We start from the raw sequence: 14,982 nt of genomic DNA, 5'->3' as shown, positions 1-14,982 counted from the left end.
CGCACTTACACCGCAACGCCACTCGATCCATTTTACACTCGAACATGCAATAGCGTCTGCAAAAGATACCACAAATGTAAAACAACTTTAAACCATTGGCTCGGTGCACTGAACTATGACAAAACAGAATTACTGTTAATTCCTACATTATACATTTTTCCTTAAGGGGCCACCCATAAAGTACGTCACACGTTAATGGGGAGGGAGGGTATCACCGAAGTGTGACATCGTGTGACAAGGGGCATGGGGGGGTCAATACTTTTGTGACGTCACATGTTAAAATTTTAAATACTAAAACCATTGATATACAAAAAACCCAAGATGCACAGTCTCGAATAAAAGTAACGCTCGAAAGTGTCCCGAAACACTATTTCTGTCTCTTTCTATAAGTTACAAGCATATATTATTGCAAAATCAACCTTACGCGAATTGTTTAAAGTTGTGATTACAACGAATATTTTTAAATACATACATAAATTTAAAAAATGTGTGACGTCACATCAGGAGGGGGGGGGGGGGGTTATAAAAATGTGACAAGGACGGGGGGAGGGGTTCAAAAGTCCTAAAATTCGTGTGACGTACTTTATGGATGGCCCCTAATCCATCTTTTTCATGCACACTTTCACTTAGATTTGTTTCGTCTTTCACACACACACAATTACACATTAATATCATCATATTCATAAATTTATTTCTTTTTCTTTTTTTAACGAACATACTCTCGTTTTATAACCAATTTTGTTGGTTATTTTTGTTGAAATAAAGTTATAAGTATATGTGTACCTCGTACTTTAATTTACATATATATATTCTGTACGATCATACTGTTCTTTATAGATTGGAGAAGAATTGATTTGTACAAATTGTTTCTATTAATAGACAAATACTTCATTGTGTGGATTACCTTACCTATTTCATTTTATTTTTTACTAGCTGATCCGGCAAACGTCGTTTTGCCATGTTTATCATTTATAATAAAAAATAGGGGTTGATCGTAGAGGGGTGAAAATTAGGGGTTGTATGTATTTTTTAATGCTGTATTAGAAAAAAAAATAGAAATTAAAAATTTTGTCTAAAAAATAAAAATAAAAATTTAGGGGTGGACTGGACTACCCCTAACATTTAGGGGGATGAAAAATAAATGTAGGCCGATTCTCATAGATACCGGATAAAATCGGTCAAGCCGTTTCGGAGGAGTATGGCAACGAAAACTGTGACACGAGAATTTTATATATTAGATCTATATTAAATATACATGTTAATACACAACATACCTCTGATATTCTGGAAAGTATTTAAGTGGTTCATTAGCTAAGTAGCAACGGCGAAGTTTTGGACTGAGGCTGCGAGCTTCTTCAGAGAGCTGAATGGACTTCATTGTATAGCCTGCCCACACCTCTATACCAGGAGGTATAGGGACACCGTTTGATACGACATCAACGTACATATTTCCGGGACTTAACGCGGATATCTGTACCAAAAAAAAATATTGGTTGTTTGTAAAGTAGGTTTACGATCGAGATGATTACGTGATAACGTCTTATTGGTGATATAAGTTTTTGGGAAGTAAGGAATTAATGAAGATAACAATTTTTTCAAATTTTAAATTACATCTATCGTTTTATTCGGGTGTAAAATGACAAGTTTACTTATTCGACTATGATATACATTTTTCTTCATACATTCACGGAATGACTGGCAGCGCTCGAGATGAGACGGGAGATCGGTCCGTCTCTCTCTCGTTATACCTGCGATCGCGCTCGTGAGGTTTTGGTGTGACACAAGTTTCTGAACATGTCACCCGACTAAAACGATTTTAAAGACGTTATCACGTCAAAAAATTTAACAGATGATAAGGGACGTTATACTTTTAGCAAAAAAGTGAGCGGTTTTTCAATTAAGGTGAAACATTAAATCAGTACGTTCATTATTAAATATATCATATCATAAAATTTGTTTTACCAAAGGAAATATTACCTATGACATTGTAAACTTTTAACCGTTGGATCTCTCAAAACTTTTTTCACATGATTTTAATATTCTACTCAATATAGACACACTAGAACTGACATTATATATAATGAGTCGTTTACCCATTTGTACGATAAATCTAAATTAACTGGAGGCTTCGACACATTCTGTTCAATTGCGATGTTTAATCCATACATTATTCCCATTTTATATATGTGCATCTTTTCACCCTCCTTTTTAATGTGTTTAGGTTCTCGTACCTCTCTGCAAAATAATCAATTCTTAGAAATCTTTTAAGTATTTTTACCTCTTCTTTCCCGTATTATTAAGTAAAATTTGTGACCGTAATGTTTCGGAATTGTTGTGTTTCAGAACATACAATTATTTCATCAGCAATAATATTTTAATATATATAAATTACGTGTCACGTTGTTTGTCCGCTATGGACTCCTAAACTACCGAACCGATATCAATCAAATGCACACCGTGTGCAGTTTGATCTAACTTAAAAGATAGGATAGCGTACATCTTAATTTACCCGCAATATTATTTTATTGCAAAATATTTGTTTATTATTTGATAGTCATAATTCTAACAGATGGCACTATGTTGGAAGTTCCAACGTTTCACATAAGCTACAATTTAATGGCATAACCACCAATAAAGCATGGTGGTCTCCATGAATGGTGTTCTCCTACCGTTTCCCTTGAATAGTTTGCTACTATGTAATATAACAAAAACCTTAGCCACAGCAACGCTTGGCCGGTCAGCTAGTATAATTATAAAAACTGTACAAATGTAGTTCGTAGTTTTAATTATTAGAATAAGAGGTAAAACCTAAATATTAAAGTTTTAACCTTCTGAACGAGCGTCCATTGAAAATGCAACAAAAACCGTAGCGAGTTAGTTCCATGTGAAATAATGAGGAACAGTTTGCGTCTCTGCCCCTCCAGGAACATCTAAAAAAAATCGGTTGTCTGTAAAGTCGGTTTACTGACGATAGTTGAACGTGACAACGTCACGAATCGCTCACTCAAGTAGGAGAGAGACAGATGTCGAACGCTGAAGAGCGCGGAGTCCGATTGTGCCTCACTGTCGCTTCGCGCTCTCGCTCGCACTTCAAGCCTAAAATGGAACGCCTCAGAGGTAACGCCGCGCCGTGAGGTAACGCCGCATGAGTCATGTTTTTTCGTGCGTGCAGCCGGCTCCATCGAATTATAAGACGTTGTCACGTCAAAATGTAATTTAGAATATGACTAGCAACTTGGTATAACAACTTACGTTTAGTATTGAAAAAAATATTTTTGTAAGAGGATCAGCGCTGACTTGGCACCTCTAAAATGTCCAGAAACCGATTTATGATTCTAGCCCGGGATAATTTCAAAAATCCACATGGTCAAAGTTGTCAAAAACCAGGCTTAAACAGTAACTTATGATAAATTTGCAATATTATGTACGTACTTTAGTATTGTTTCGTCACAGGTGGCTGTCAGCAGGAGGCTAGCAGTTTCAACATCGAGCTTGTTGTATGCCAACAGTTCTAATATGCTCTCTAAATCTTTAACTTTGTAAACAGTATCACTGGAGTACAATGCTGCTAACTGTGGTAAAACTTCTCTAATATAAGTAATGTTTGTTGACGGGGGAAACACTCTGAAAGAACTTTACTCTAAGTTACTATATAAATATAAAAAATTGGTTTTTCGCTTCGCAGCTGGTCGTCCACATATTGCCGCTATAGTATATAAAATGTGTGTGTGTAACACACAAAGCCTTGAGGGGTTACATCTTAAACGTATTAAGAAACTTTAAAATGTATAATTTCTTGGAATTTGATTTATGGTCTCTTAAAATTGCATACTATTTTACGTGCTTCTTATAATATATATATAAGCTATTAGAATTGTTTATTCCCTACAACCTTCCCCAAAGTTTAGAACATGTGCCTATAAATAGTGGTTAAAAATGGCACCTACTAGACAGGCATGGTGTCCGAAAGACCGCATCTCGCTTAACATTGTCTCAAACTCATCAATTTTATTAAAATTTATTTATAATACTTGGCTTATTGATTGGTCGTAACTTAAGGAGGTGCTCAATAACAATTGTGTTTTTTCAGCTGTTTTACATATATTATTAATACAAAACTGATAATCATTGTATAACATATATTATTACGATAAGATTTGCATGCTTTTCATTCGTCACTACTTATGGTCAAACACTAGTTATCAATATAAATGTGTACTTTATTCTATTAACAATAGTTTAGATGGCTTAATCTAATATATAAAATTCTCGTGTCACAATGTACGTTTCCATACTCCTCCGATACGGGTCGACCGATTCTTATGAATTTTTTATGCATATTTAGTAAGTCTGAGAATCGGCCACTATCTATCTTTCAAATCCTTAAGTGATAAGGGGTGTCCAACCCAAAAAATGATTTTTTTTTTTAAATTTTTTTATGAAACAACATACAAAAATGCATACAACCCCTAATTTTCACCCCTGTACAATCAACCCCTATTTTTTATTAAAGTAGATAGTTATTTATCTATTGAACTAAAAAATTGTTTCCTAGAAATAATATATATGGCAAAACAACGTTTGCCGGGTCAGCTAGTTATTTATAATATTTAAATGCATTCGACGAAATGGTTCGCCAGGTATAGTTTATTTATTAAAGTTTACCACATCATACATACGGTATATGTTACAAACTCTTTTATCTAAAATGTATGACCAAAAAAAAATATTAAAAAATACAACTAAAATATATAAAAGATAAAATAAAGGTACAATAAGAATATCAGACAATAATTTTTGTTAAACAGATAAAAAATTACCAGCGAAACAGCGGATTAGGTTCGAGATAGGCTCTTAACAATGCTTTCTTTAGTAGATAGTTATAAATCAGTAACTACTTACAATTTTCTGAGAAACTCATCAATCTTATGATCCAAGAAGTGAACCTGCGGGCATACCGCAATGGTCGGAAAGTTCTTCAAAGACATTACAGGGGTGAGCTGTACGATGTATGTAGGATTATCATAGAATCTGGTGACTGTTACATAGACCACAGCCACTGAGCAAAAGATGAAAATCAGATGAGCAATTAACCATTGGAACCTGTGAAATAGTGTCTTTTAATACTTGAATCATTTAATCATGCTACAAACGTATAATTTGTATTTACAATTTTCTTAAACTACAAAGTAATAATAACTACTCGAACTAGCGAACTGTGGAATCGACTCCCGGTGGGGGTCTTCCCTCAGAGATACGACCTCCAAATGTTTAAAAATCTAGTGTACTCCTCCCTCAAAGGCCGGCAACGCACCCACTAAAAATGGGTGTCTATGGGCTGCGAAGACTGGCCTTTTTGGTCGTCCCGTAAAATCGTCTTCTAATTAATTATATTTGTATTTTTATTACCAATAATATTATTACTAGGAATTTAGTTTAAGTAGTTTAATAGTTAATTTTAATTGTATACAACCTTGTAACCATACTGAAACAATAATTGTTTTGCTTATCGAACCCAAAAATTCAGGTTCTTCGCCATAATATGCCTTATGGTAATGCTTAATGCAATGCAAATAGCGTACTACACATGGCATTACATAACATACATATTTTTTAATCACCATCTCTATTTTTGGCGCGAGAATTCACTTTCGTTTCTTAGTTCGACTCTAGGTTTGATGTTCAGAGATGAATAATATTTCGTCAACTTTGCATTTTGTCTGCCGTTCTAAAGTAAGCCCCGTGAGCCTGTTCAGGGGAGAATTAGATCTCCAGGGTCTGTCTTCAAATTTCTTTGTCTGTTTCCTAGTTTTCTTTATATTTTTTATGATCTGTGTTTGACTTACGTATCACAATGTTTGGTCTTAGTATAAGCATATACTATATGTGAAGAATTAATTCAGATATATAAAAAGAACCCACGTTTGACCTCTGGGTCGCGAAACTAATGTAATAAAACTGAAGGCGTCTCATAACCTTTTGGATTTATCATAAAAAGTCACACAGACATAATTGTAGGCAAAGCGATTTGCTACAAAATATGTCCTCACAATTTTTTTGTACGATGGAACTTTAGGAGATATAGCCAAAAACGTGTTTTCACCCCTTTTTCCAAGATGGCGGCCGGGGGGGAAAAGGGCGCCAACCCTACAAACTTGGGTTTAAGCTTGTATTGACCTCCCCTACATGTCCCATTAATAAAATTGCGTCCTCTAAATGTTCAGCCCATGTAACATTTCATGAAAAGCTTGTTATTACTACACTATTGTGTCGTGTATTTGACACATTAGTCTAAAATCAAAAATACCTATCCCTCGAAGACGCAAGTCTTGCAGCTCCGTGGAACTGTGCTCTATTCAACAGTTCTATCCAATCCATTGCGAACCACGGACTGATCACACAAAGTATCATTAAGACTCGTAAAATGCATGTAATTTATCAAAGTGACAGTAATTAGATACAACGATAATATCCTTTTACTGAAACCAATAAATTTAATGTCAGCGGAATTATTTATGGCGGACTTTATGGCCGTATCGTCGGTTTTATGGTTAGGAATAGTTGTTAATCATCAGCCGCTGGTAAATTATGTATCGAATCAATTTGTCTTTGATGTATGCTTTATTTATTATTAAAAAGTTGGAATAGAAAATTGATTTGAAATGACACTAGAATATAATGAAAGCGACATAATGAAATGTTAATTGCTATGTACGAATGAACGCAATGCAACAGTTGAAGAAAGTGCCTACGTCTGGCTGTACTCTCGGGGTGTAAGTTCAAAGATTAAGGAAATCGCCATGCTTATAAAACTAAACAAGATTGAGTTAGCAAAATGTACACTATATATATATATATATATATATATATATATATGTAGCGAATGTTTTATAATTGAGCTTTGATGTATTTTTTTCGTAAAGCAATAGAAGCAAAATTCAGTTTTATGTATCTACTTATTATATTCGATTATTATGCTAAACTATTTCGATAAACCAAGTCGCTTTCCTTATCTCTTATGTTCCATCCAATTCAATCCTAAAGTTCCTTTCATCCTCAAAAACGATTTCAAATTTATAGGAGACATAGCTATAGCCTACGCTAAAACTATGTCTTTGAAATCCCATCTCATAACTCTTCCCTTCTTGGCGAATCCTTTAAGGTCTCTGCAAAGGTTATGGAATTTACGTTCCGTCCCTATGTGCTTAGCTTCTTCTCTATCTTCCTTTGAATCTCTACTGTACAAACGTCAAACATGTGTCGACATGTCGTCGATATCGTATTCTTAACATTCTTACTAACTGATCTAACTAAAATTATTGTGATCCATGTGCCCTTTTCTTTTACATGTGTCCAGTTCACTGACTACATATAATGTTTTAATTGCATTGTTTTGTTTATTATTTTTGTCTAAGTAATTGTATATCTTTTGTTGCACTATTTGAGCTTATTTAGTTGGTTATTTTCTCACAGTGGTTGCCTGGAAGAGATCGCTCGAAAGCGATAACACTGCCAGTTGCCCTCCTTATTATACAATTTTTATTAATTGTACTATAAATTTGTGTAACTGTAACGAAGTGTAAATAAATAAATATCTTTACGCTTACACGCAAACGACGCACATGCAATAGTTAAAATATATATTTTCTTTGTCTTTATAAGAAATAACAAAACAGTACTTGTATGATCGCTTTATATTCAAAGAAAATATTTTTTGTCCAATAATAAGGTGTATTCTCAAGAGAAATAAACAAAGTAGCACCGAGGTCGGGGACAGTGTTATAAATTGTCTATTGGTTTGGACGTGGGAATAAGACAGGAATATCGCTATTGCATATTTTTTATTATATATTCATATAAAAATATCTTGAATCTTGTTACTTTATCATCGAGTAGTTTTCGTTGATCTGGAACGTAGATAAGCTTGGCTGGTGTGAAATTTAAGCGTTCGCCATCCTTCCTTTAGTCACATTTTCAATTTTTGAAAGGCCGGCAACGCACTCGCGAGCCCTCTGGCATTGAGAGGTTCCATGGGCGGCAGTATCACTTAACATCAGGTGAGCCTCCTGCCCGTTTGCCCCCTGTTCTATAAAAAAAAAACAGATATTTATTTCTGCTTCCTTGACTTATTCTTGTACTTCCCTGTTTTTGACACCATGATAGGATTGAGGATTATACAAGTGAGCTTCAGATTTAGTACATTTGTGATAAAAAGTCAAAATCGCTTAATACATTTACCTCGCATGTTAATGCAGAACCGATCAAGAGAAATAAGAAATAATGTTATTTAGTACATCTCTCAATCTTTAAACAAAATCGGAAGATAAATTCAATTCCTACATAATTATGGTCTTAAGTATATAGCACAATGCATCATTAATTATTAATTGTTGTATAATGTGTGACGATGCAAGTAACAAGCTTGTACAATTAGTGCGGTGTCATATTTCGTTACTCATTTAGTGCAAACTAATATGCGTGGTCCATTCCTAATAGTTAATACAATTTTACAAGTTCGTTCGTTTTTCTCCATTTAACACTAGCTCAGACGAAAACATATTTTAGACCCAAAGATGTCGACGGCGTGTGTAGTTACTTAGAACAAAACAAATATTTACGAAACAATTAAGGAGTATCGCCATATTATATCTAGATGTTTCTCCAAACTAAATCATGCAGCACTACCTGATACTACAGTGGTTGCAAATTGGACAATTAATGCATTGTAATCTAAAGATTCCTCACTTAATTAATTCATTTAAGATTAACAGTTATGAGTTTCAACTAGTTTCTTGCATCGGCTACCTATGTAAATGTTTTGATGGGCTTAGTAATTTTATGATTGGTATGAGTATATAAGTTTAAAATTTGTTGGACAGAAATACTATGTCTGCTTAGTTTCTGTTTCCATCACATTTCTGCCGCGCACCACCACAATGTGGAACCAGCTGCCCACTGAAGTATTTCCGAACCAATTCGACTTAGGGTCCTTCAAGAAAAGAGCGTACCATTTCTTAAAAAGGCCGGCAGCGCGCTTGCAGCCTTTTGGCAGTGCGAGTGTCCATGGGCCGCGGTATCACTTAACATCAGGTGACTCTTGTCCGTCTGCCTCCTGTAACATAAAACAAAATATTCTTCTTTTTTTAAATAAAACGAAACTGTAATTAAGAAATGTGATTGGTCATACAGTCCCAAACTTAGTGCTTTACATTCAAATCTACGGCCTTTTAAGCTTTATTACGATCAACGTAAATTAATTTTTAGTGTATTTTTTTACTATGGCAATAGTTTTAACTTGGTGTAGGTTTATCAGTCTTAAGACATGAAATATTAGATATAACAGCGGGCTCTCGTAACTCGGACCATAGGATAAGTCGTGACCTGGCCACTTATTGGTTCGGCGTTCAGTTATTACAGATATTAGGAACGTTTCGGAGCCATAACATGCTCAGTAGCTGTTACAGGCAGGGTTCCGGCGATTGTTAAATTGCCGCAATACCGTTTTAACTGCGCCCGTTCAGTCGTTACAACAGAACTGTCTGTTCCTTTGTCGGTGTTTTAATGGTTGTTTTGTTACAGCCTAGTGAAGGCACTTTAATTTTCTTTGATTACCTATATATAATCGTTATAAAGAGGTAAAATACTATAGTATTGTCTTTTATTGACATAACTTTGACACATTTGATAATAAAACAATTTTTATAATTACAACAATAATTTTTCATAATTTTAAATTTAACCGACTTTTCGCGTGCTTTACAGCGTGCGTGGTCACGGTGACTGAAGACTTTTTAACATACAGTCATGATAACTATTGGTTGTATTTTTTAGTTCATATAAAAGGGGGTCTTTACTCATGAAGGGATTCCGATCAATGGTACTGAAAGTTAGGATATCAGGATAACGAGAAAAAATGTAACAAATCTAAGCTGTATATTCTACCGGTCTTACTAATAAAGATTTATGCACATTGTATAAGCCTGTTATAAGAAAAATGTTACTAATAATTCCTGAATTGACAAGGTTGATGTATACTGCTGTTATAACAAGTGTCTGGTTTGTATGAAGACTTGTACAATGCTTATACAACGCAGAGGCCTAGTTTTACGGGTGTATAAGACAAAAAATGCGTTATTTTATCTGATTTCGCGTTTGACAGCATTTTTTGACTGTTTAGTTCAAGGCAAGATTTAAGTTAGTATGTATTTGTGTTTGTTGAAAATAGATTTTATAGATCAAATGGAAGATTTAGATAATATTGATATGCAGCTATATATATTGACATACGATTTGCCGCCTCCAAGGAAAGTCTAAACATACCAAACTCGGTGCAATCCGTTATTACTTTCGCATGGCGATTTCAAAACAAAATACCGCTTTTCAAAGAAGTATGTTATGAAGATCTGTGACATAGTGCGAGTTGATGTCGAAAAGAGTAATAGAGGTGGAGGGTTTTCGATTTAGGTGTCTTCTTCTTGGCTTCTCAGTGTTATTAGAAAATGTCAAATTTTATATAGTAGCACTGGCAATCCTCCACAATATTGCTATTGATATCAAAGAAGACCTGGATGTTACGTATGATGACACTGAGAATGCTCCAGAAGAACCAAGGCCAACCTAGACGCCCCCAAGCAATCTAGCTGGACAAGCTGCTAGAGCTGCTTTTATTGAAATATATTTTTAAGGCTGTTTTATTTACATAGGTGTGGATAGTTAAGGACTTGAAATAAATAAAAAGTTATATTTCATTTAGAACAGGGGTTTTTTTTAAATAAATATATAATTATTCATTTAATTGCTGCTTTAACTACTGTCTAGCCCTTTCGTGAGCTTCGGCAAGTTGCTTCAGTTTGAGCTCATGTGTTTCAGCCATCTGCCTTTGTTTTGTTTCGTGCTCTTCCTGCAAACACTGGAACAGTACCGTGTTGCGGAGTTTGGCACTTTCCACTATTTGAGATGTCTAAAAAATTTAAGTATGATCGTTTAAGGGGTTTTGAATGAAATAGTCCTTTCTCTATCACATTGATACTATCCTCTTCTAACTTTTGCAATGCAGAACGCGGCTTTTTATGTAAAATTCTAGTCCTCTTTGTCTGAGGTTTTGGAGTTTCTATTAGCTGCAAATAATAAAATGTTATTAATATATTAAGTAAATGTGTATATAATTGCTTTGGTTGATAAAATAAATACAACTTACATTAGAATTATGAGTTGTATCAGAATTATTAAATCAAACGTCAATCAAACACGGCGGGTTGCCAGGGTAACAATAAATAAGGGTCGTTTTATTATTCAACCAATACACATCGATTATTGGTCAAAGAGGTGTTTATGCCCTGTACAAGCTCTATTCATTGAATTACTGTCACCTTGTTATAACGCATGTATAGTGATTTTTTATTAGTAAGACCGTTAATTTATAATTATTCGAAATAAACGGACTTAATTATTATACATGATTAATTTGTCATACGCTTTTTATTTTGTAACATAAAAATTACAATCTTATGTCAAATATTCTTTGAACATTGCCTCAATGCCAAATAAATATTAATACCAAATAAACGACATACAAATCAATTCTTTGTTTCGTTTCGATAGTTAATTGGCAGCGTTAAGCTTGTTATAGCGAGCACAAAGTCGGAACTATTAAATAAATAATTTCATTGGAGAGTGATTAGTCCAGCACTAATTCTGTATTGCATTAGTCGCTTTGTCTTTTCACTAATTGTCCGGAAAGTGCTTTCACTGTTTGGGCGACATTCGTCTAAACTGGACTTAAGCCGTTTAGTCTAGTCTCGAGATTTCAACATAAGCATAAAACTTATTTATTTATTTGTTAACACTTCGTTGAATACATTTAATGAAAATACAATTAAATGAAACGGAGGGCAACTGGCTTGATAAGGTAAGAAAGAAGTGCAAAAATACATAAGTATATATAGTTATTCAGACAAACTTATGGAACAAAACTTCCTTTGAGCCTTTCGTTTAGACTAGATCCTACCAAAAATAATAGAAAAAGGAAATAGAAGAAAGGAATAAAATACTTCGATGACAAATCTATCATTAGTGAAATATTTATTTATTTTATACGACATTCTATCTTAGCAGTTACTATATGCATAATATGCATACATAGTTACATACCTAGATCTAAATCTAAAGAAAAGAAATAAAATAAATAAATATATAATAAATTTTTTTTAAAGATATTTCAAAAAGGTTAGTCGACATCACAGGAGACCGAAAATCTAGCAGCTACCTCGGACAAAGAATTAGTCTAGCAATTCAAAGGGGGAACGCTGCCAGTATCTTCGGAACCTTGCCTAAAGGGACTCCTTTTAATGATATATTTTAGTTTATGTTAAGTTTAGTTATTTATTTCAATGTATATTATTAATTTATGTTTATATTTAATATTAGTCCTAGATCTTATAACTAATAATATAGCCAGCAACTCTTGTGAACTCAGCCAGTTTACAAACAAATAGGTCTACCTGGATAGAAATTCTGTTTATTATTTATTACTCGCGTGAGTGGCGCTTTGCTAACCAAGTTGGAGTGTGCGCTCGGTACATCCAAAAGTTGAGACTTCCGCCTCAGGTTTTTACTTGGTACCCGTAGACCCAGTCTCTCCATTATATCCAGATTATGAACCCGACCCGTAAGTATCCTAAATAAATACACTGACAAAGCAAGCTCTCTTTTGAGGCGTAGCTGGTCATAACCCACCATACCCAAAACAAACAGGGTCGAATACAAGGGATACACTTCATACAGTCTTTTGTAGAGGTAACGGGTGAATTTATTTCTTACTCGCTCTAACACGAGACTGTATTTAACCTCATATGGGGATATAAAATATTTTATCGCTTCTAAAAAAATATCACAGTTTTCTACAATTTCTTTTAGAACCGCCGCCCATGGATACTCAATGCCAGAGGGTTCGGGACTGTGCCAGCCTTCTAAGAGTTAATACGCTCTTTTCTTGAAGGACCTTAGGTAGAAAGAGCTGGTATTGGGGAGCTAACGCCCCGAGGTGAGAATAGTACTCCATGTGGGGCCGAATTTCCGCTGTATATTTTTCCTCGATACCTTTTATATTTTTATTTATCTAAACCTAAAAAACGCCATCAAACAAGTTATTTTTAAAGCACGTTGTTATATAAAATTTAAAAAGGGAACGCGTGACGATATTTTCTGTAAAGCACATGAAACGTCGGCACAAATGTATCTATAATTTGAAATTCATGAGAAATAATTGCATATTTGTAATGGCGAGACGCGTTTTATTCTGGCAAAGTTATATACTTGCGTGAATAATCATATCAAGTTAGTTTAGCTGTTATTTTTTCGAAATTTGAAATTAAATAATGAATTCTGCACAGACTAAACACACATTGATTTGAATCGAATATTATTCATGATATATGTATATTATTCATTCACCCGCTGTACAAATAATTAGCGTATTATTCGAAGTATTGTCGAGGTGTTAATAAATTCAAATAATTAGTGCCGGTATGATTTCCCCGTGGACGCTTGCTGTTTGTGGATGAAACTGTTCAAGTGAGGTGGGTCAACGCAAGCACCTGACAATCAACAGTGGTCTGATTCGTGAGAATTATTAATACACAAATTTTTTAATTGAATTAATATGGAACGTAATTAGTACTGAAAAATAAGTCTCACACATTTTAAATACGCTTTACGGAATGAGCAGGTTTCACTATTATCTTATCAATTTTTTTGTCTATTCTATTAGGATAAATTACGAAAATGACTTTTTATGTAAAAAATTCCGAATAGCTAATATTTCCTAATAGTCGTCCTAAGTGGTCAATCTAGACTAGACACATCATTCGTCTTAGCGAAGCGTCTTACAACTGCACCCAAACGTCCATCTTTAATGGTGATTAAACAAATATAAGTATTATCTAAAAAAAAATAGTCTGTAAAGTTGTAAAGTTTACGGACGATAGTTTAACGTGACAACGTCATAGTAAAACATTGATAAAATTATTGCATACTAAAGTCTTCGAGTGGAAGATAGATGCGGCGCAAGCGTACAATGAGCGTAACGGGACAATTAGTCATACTTTTTCTAGTGTCAAGCCGGCGTTCATCGATTTACTAGACGTTGTCACGTCAAAATATTACATAAAAAATCTAAAACTACGAAATATACCGTTTAATAACGACTAATAAGTCTACTAAGACTGGGTCTATGACAAACTAATTCACGCTAAAGAATTATTTCATAATTATCAGCTTAACATAAAAAAGTGATAAATACTTAAAGCTGTATTTATTAGATTTAAAATCAGATAAAATGTATCTTAAAATTTGCATCCCCGCATCTTGATTAATCGCATATAAGTCGACGGTTTACTAACGTATATGAAACGTGTGAAAAATGTACCGACTTTCAAATATAACTTAATAGATTTCCATACGTGTTCAGATTTTGCTTGACATCATTGACCAACTGTTGACACGACTTACGTGGTTGGTCCAAATTTAAACAGCAGAAGGTGCGCGATGCTCGGACAGCACACATTAATAATGTTATATAATATGTGTGAATACAAACAGGGTGCAAACGGGCAGGAGGCTCACCTGATGTTAACTGATACCGCCGCCCATGGACACTCTCAATGCCGGAGGGCTCGAGTGCGTTGCCGGCCTTTTTATCAATAAATCACATTTGAATATTGTTTTGTCTTATTAATTTTCGTTTCCTCTCAAAGTCAGTATCAAAAGACAAGCACTTAATTATCGTGGTGAGCCTGCCCGAGCTTTGAGATCCCACCACCTTGCCCTACCCGTAGGGCTCTGTTTATTACCTTAGGCGGTATAGAGATCCCGTACTTATTTATATATTCACTGTTTATGCGTTACATCAGTAGGGCTTAGGGATCTGTAGGTTTGTTAGGTTCATGGCATCTAGTGTAGCTTGCTAATACATACACTACACAT

Source organism: Pieris napi, chromosome 19, assembly GCF_905475465.1.
Source record: "Pieris napi chromosome 19, ilPieNapi1.2, whole genome shotgun sequence".
In the NCBI taxonomy this organism is placed as follows: domain Eukaryota; kingdom Metazoa; phylum Arthropoda; class Insecta; order Lepidoptera; family Pieridae; genus Pieris; species Pieris napi.
Note: the sequence above shows the minus strand (reverse complement) of the source record.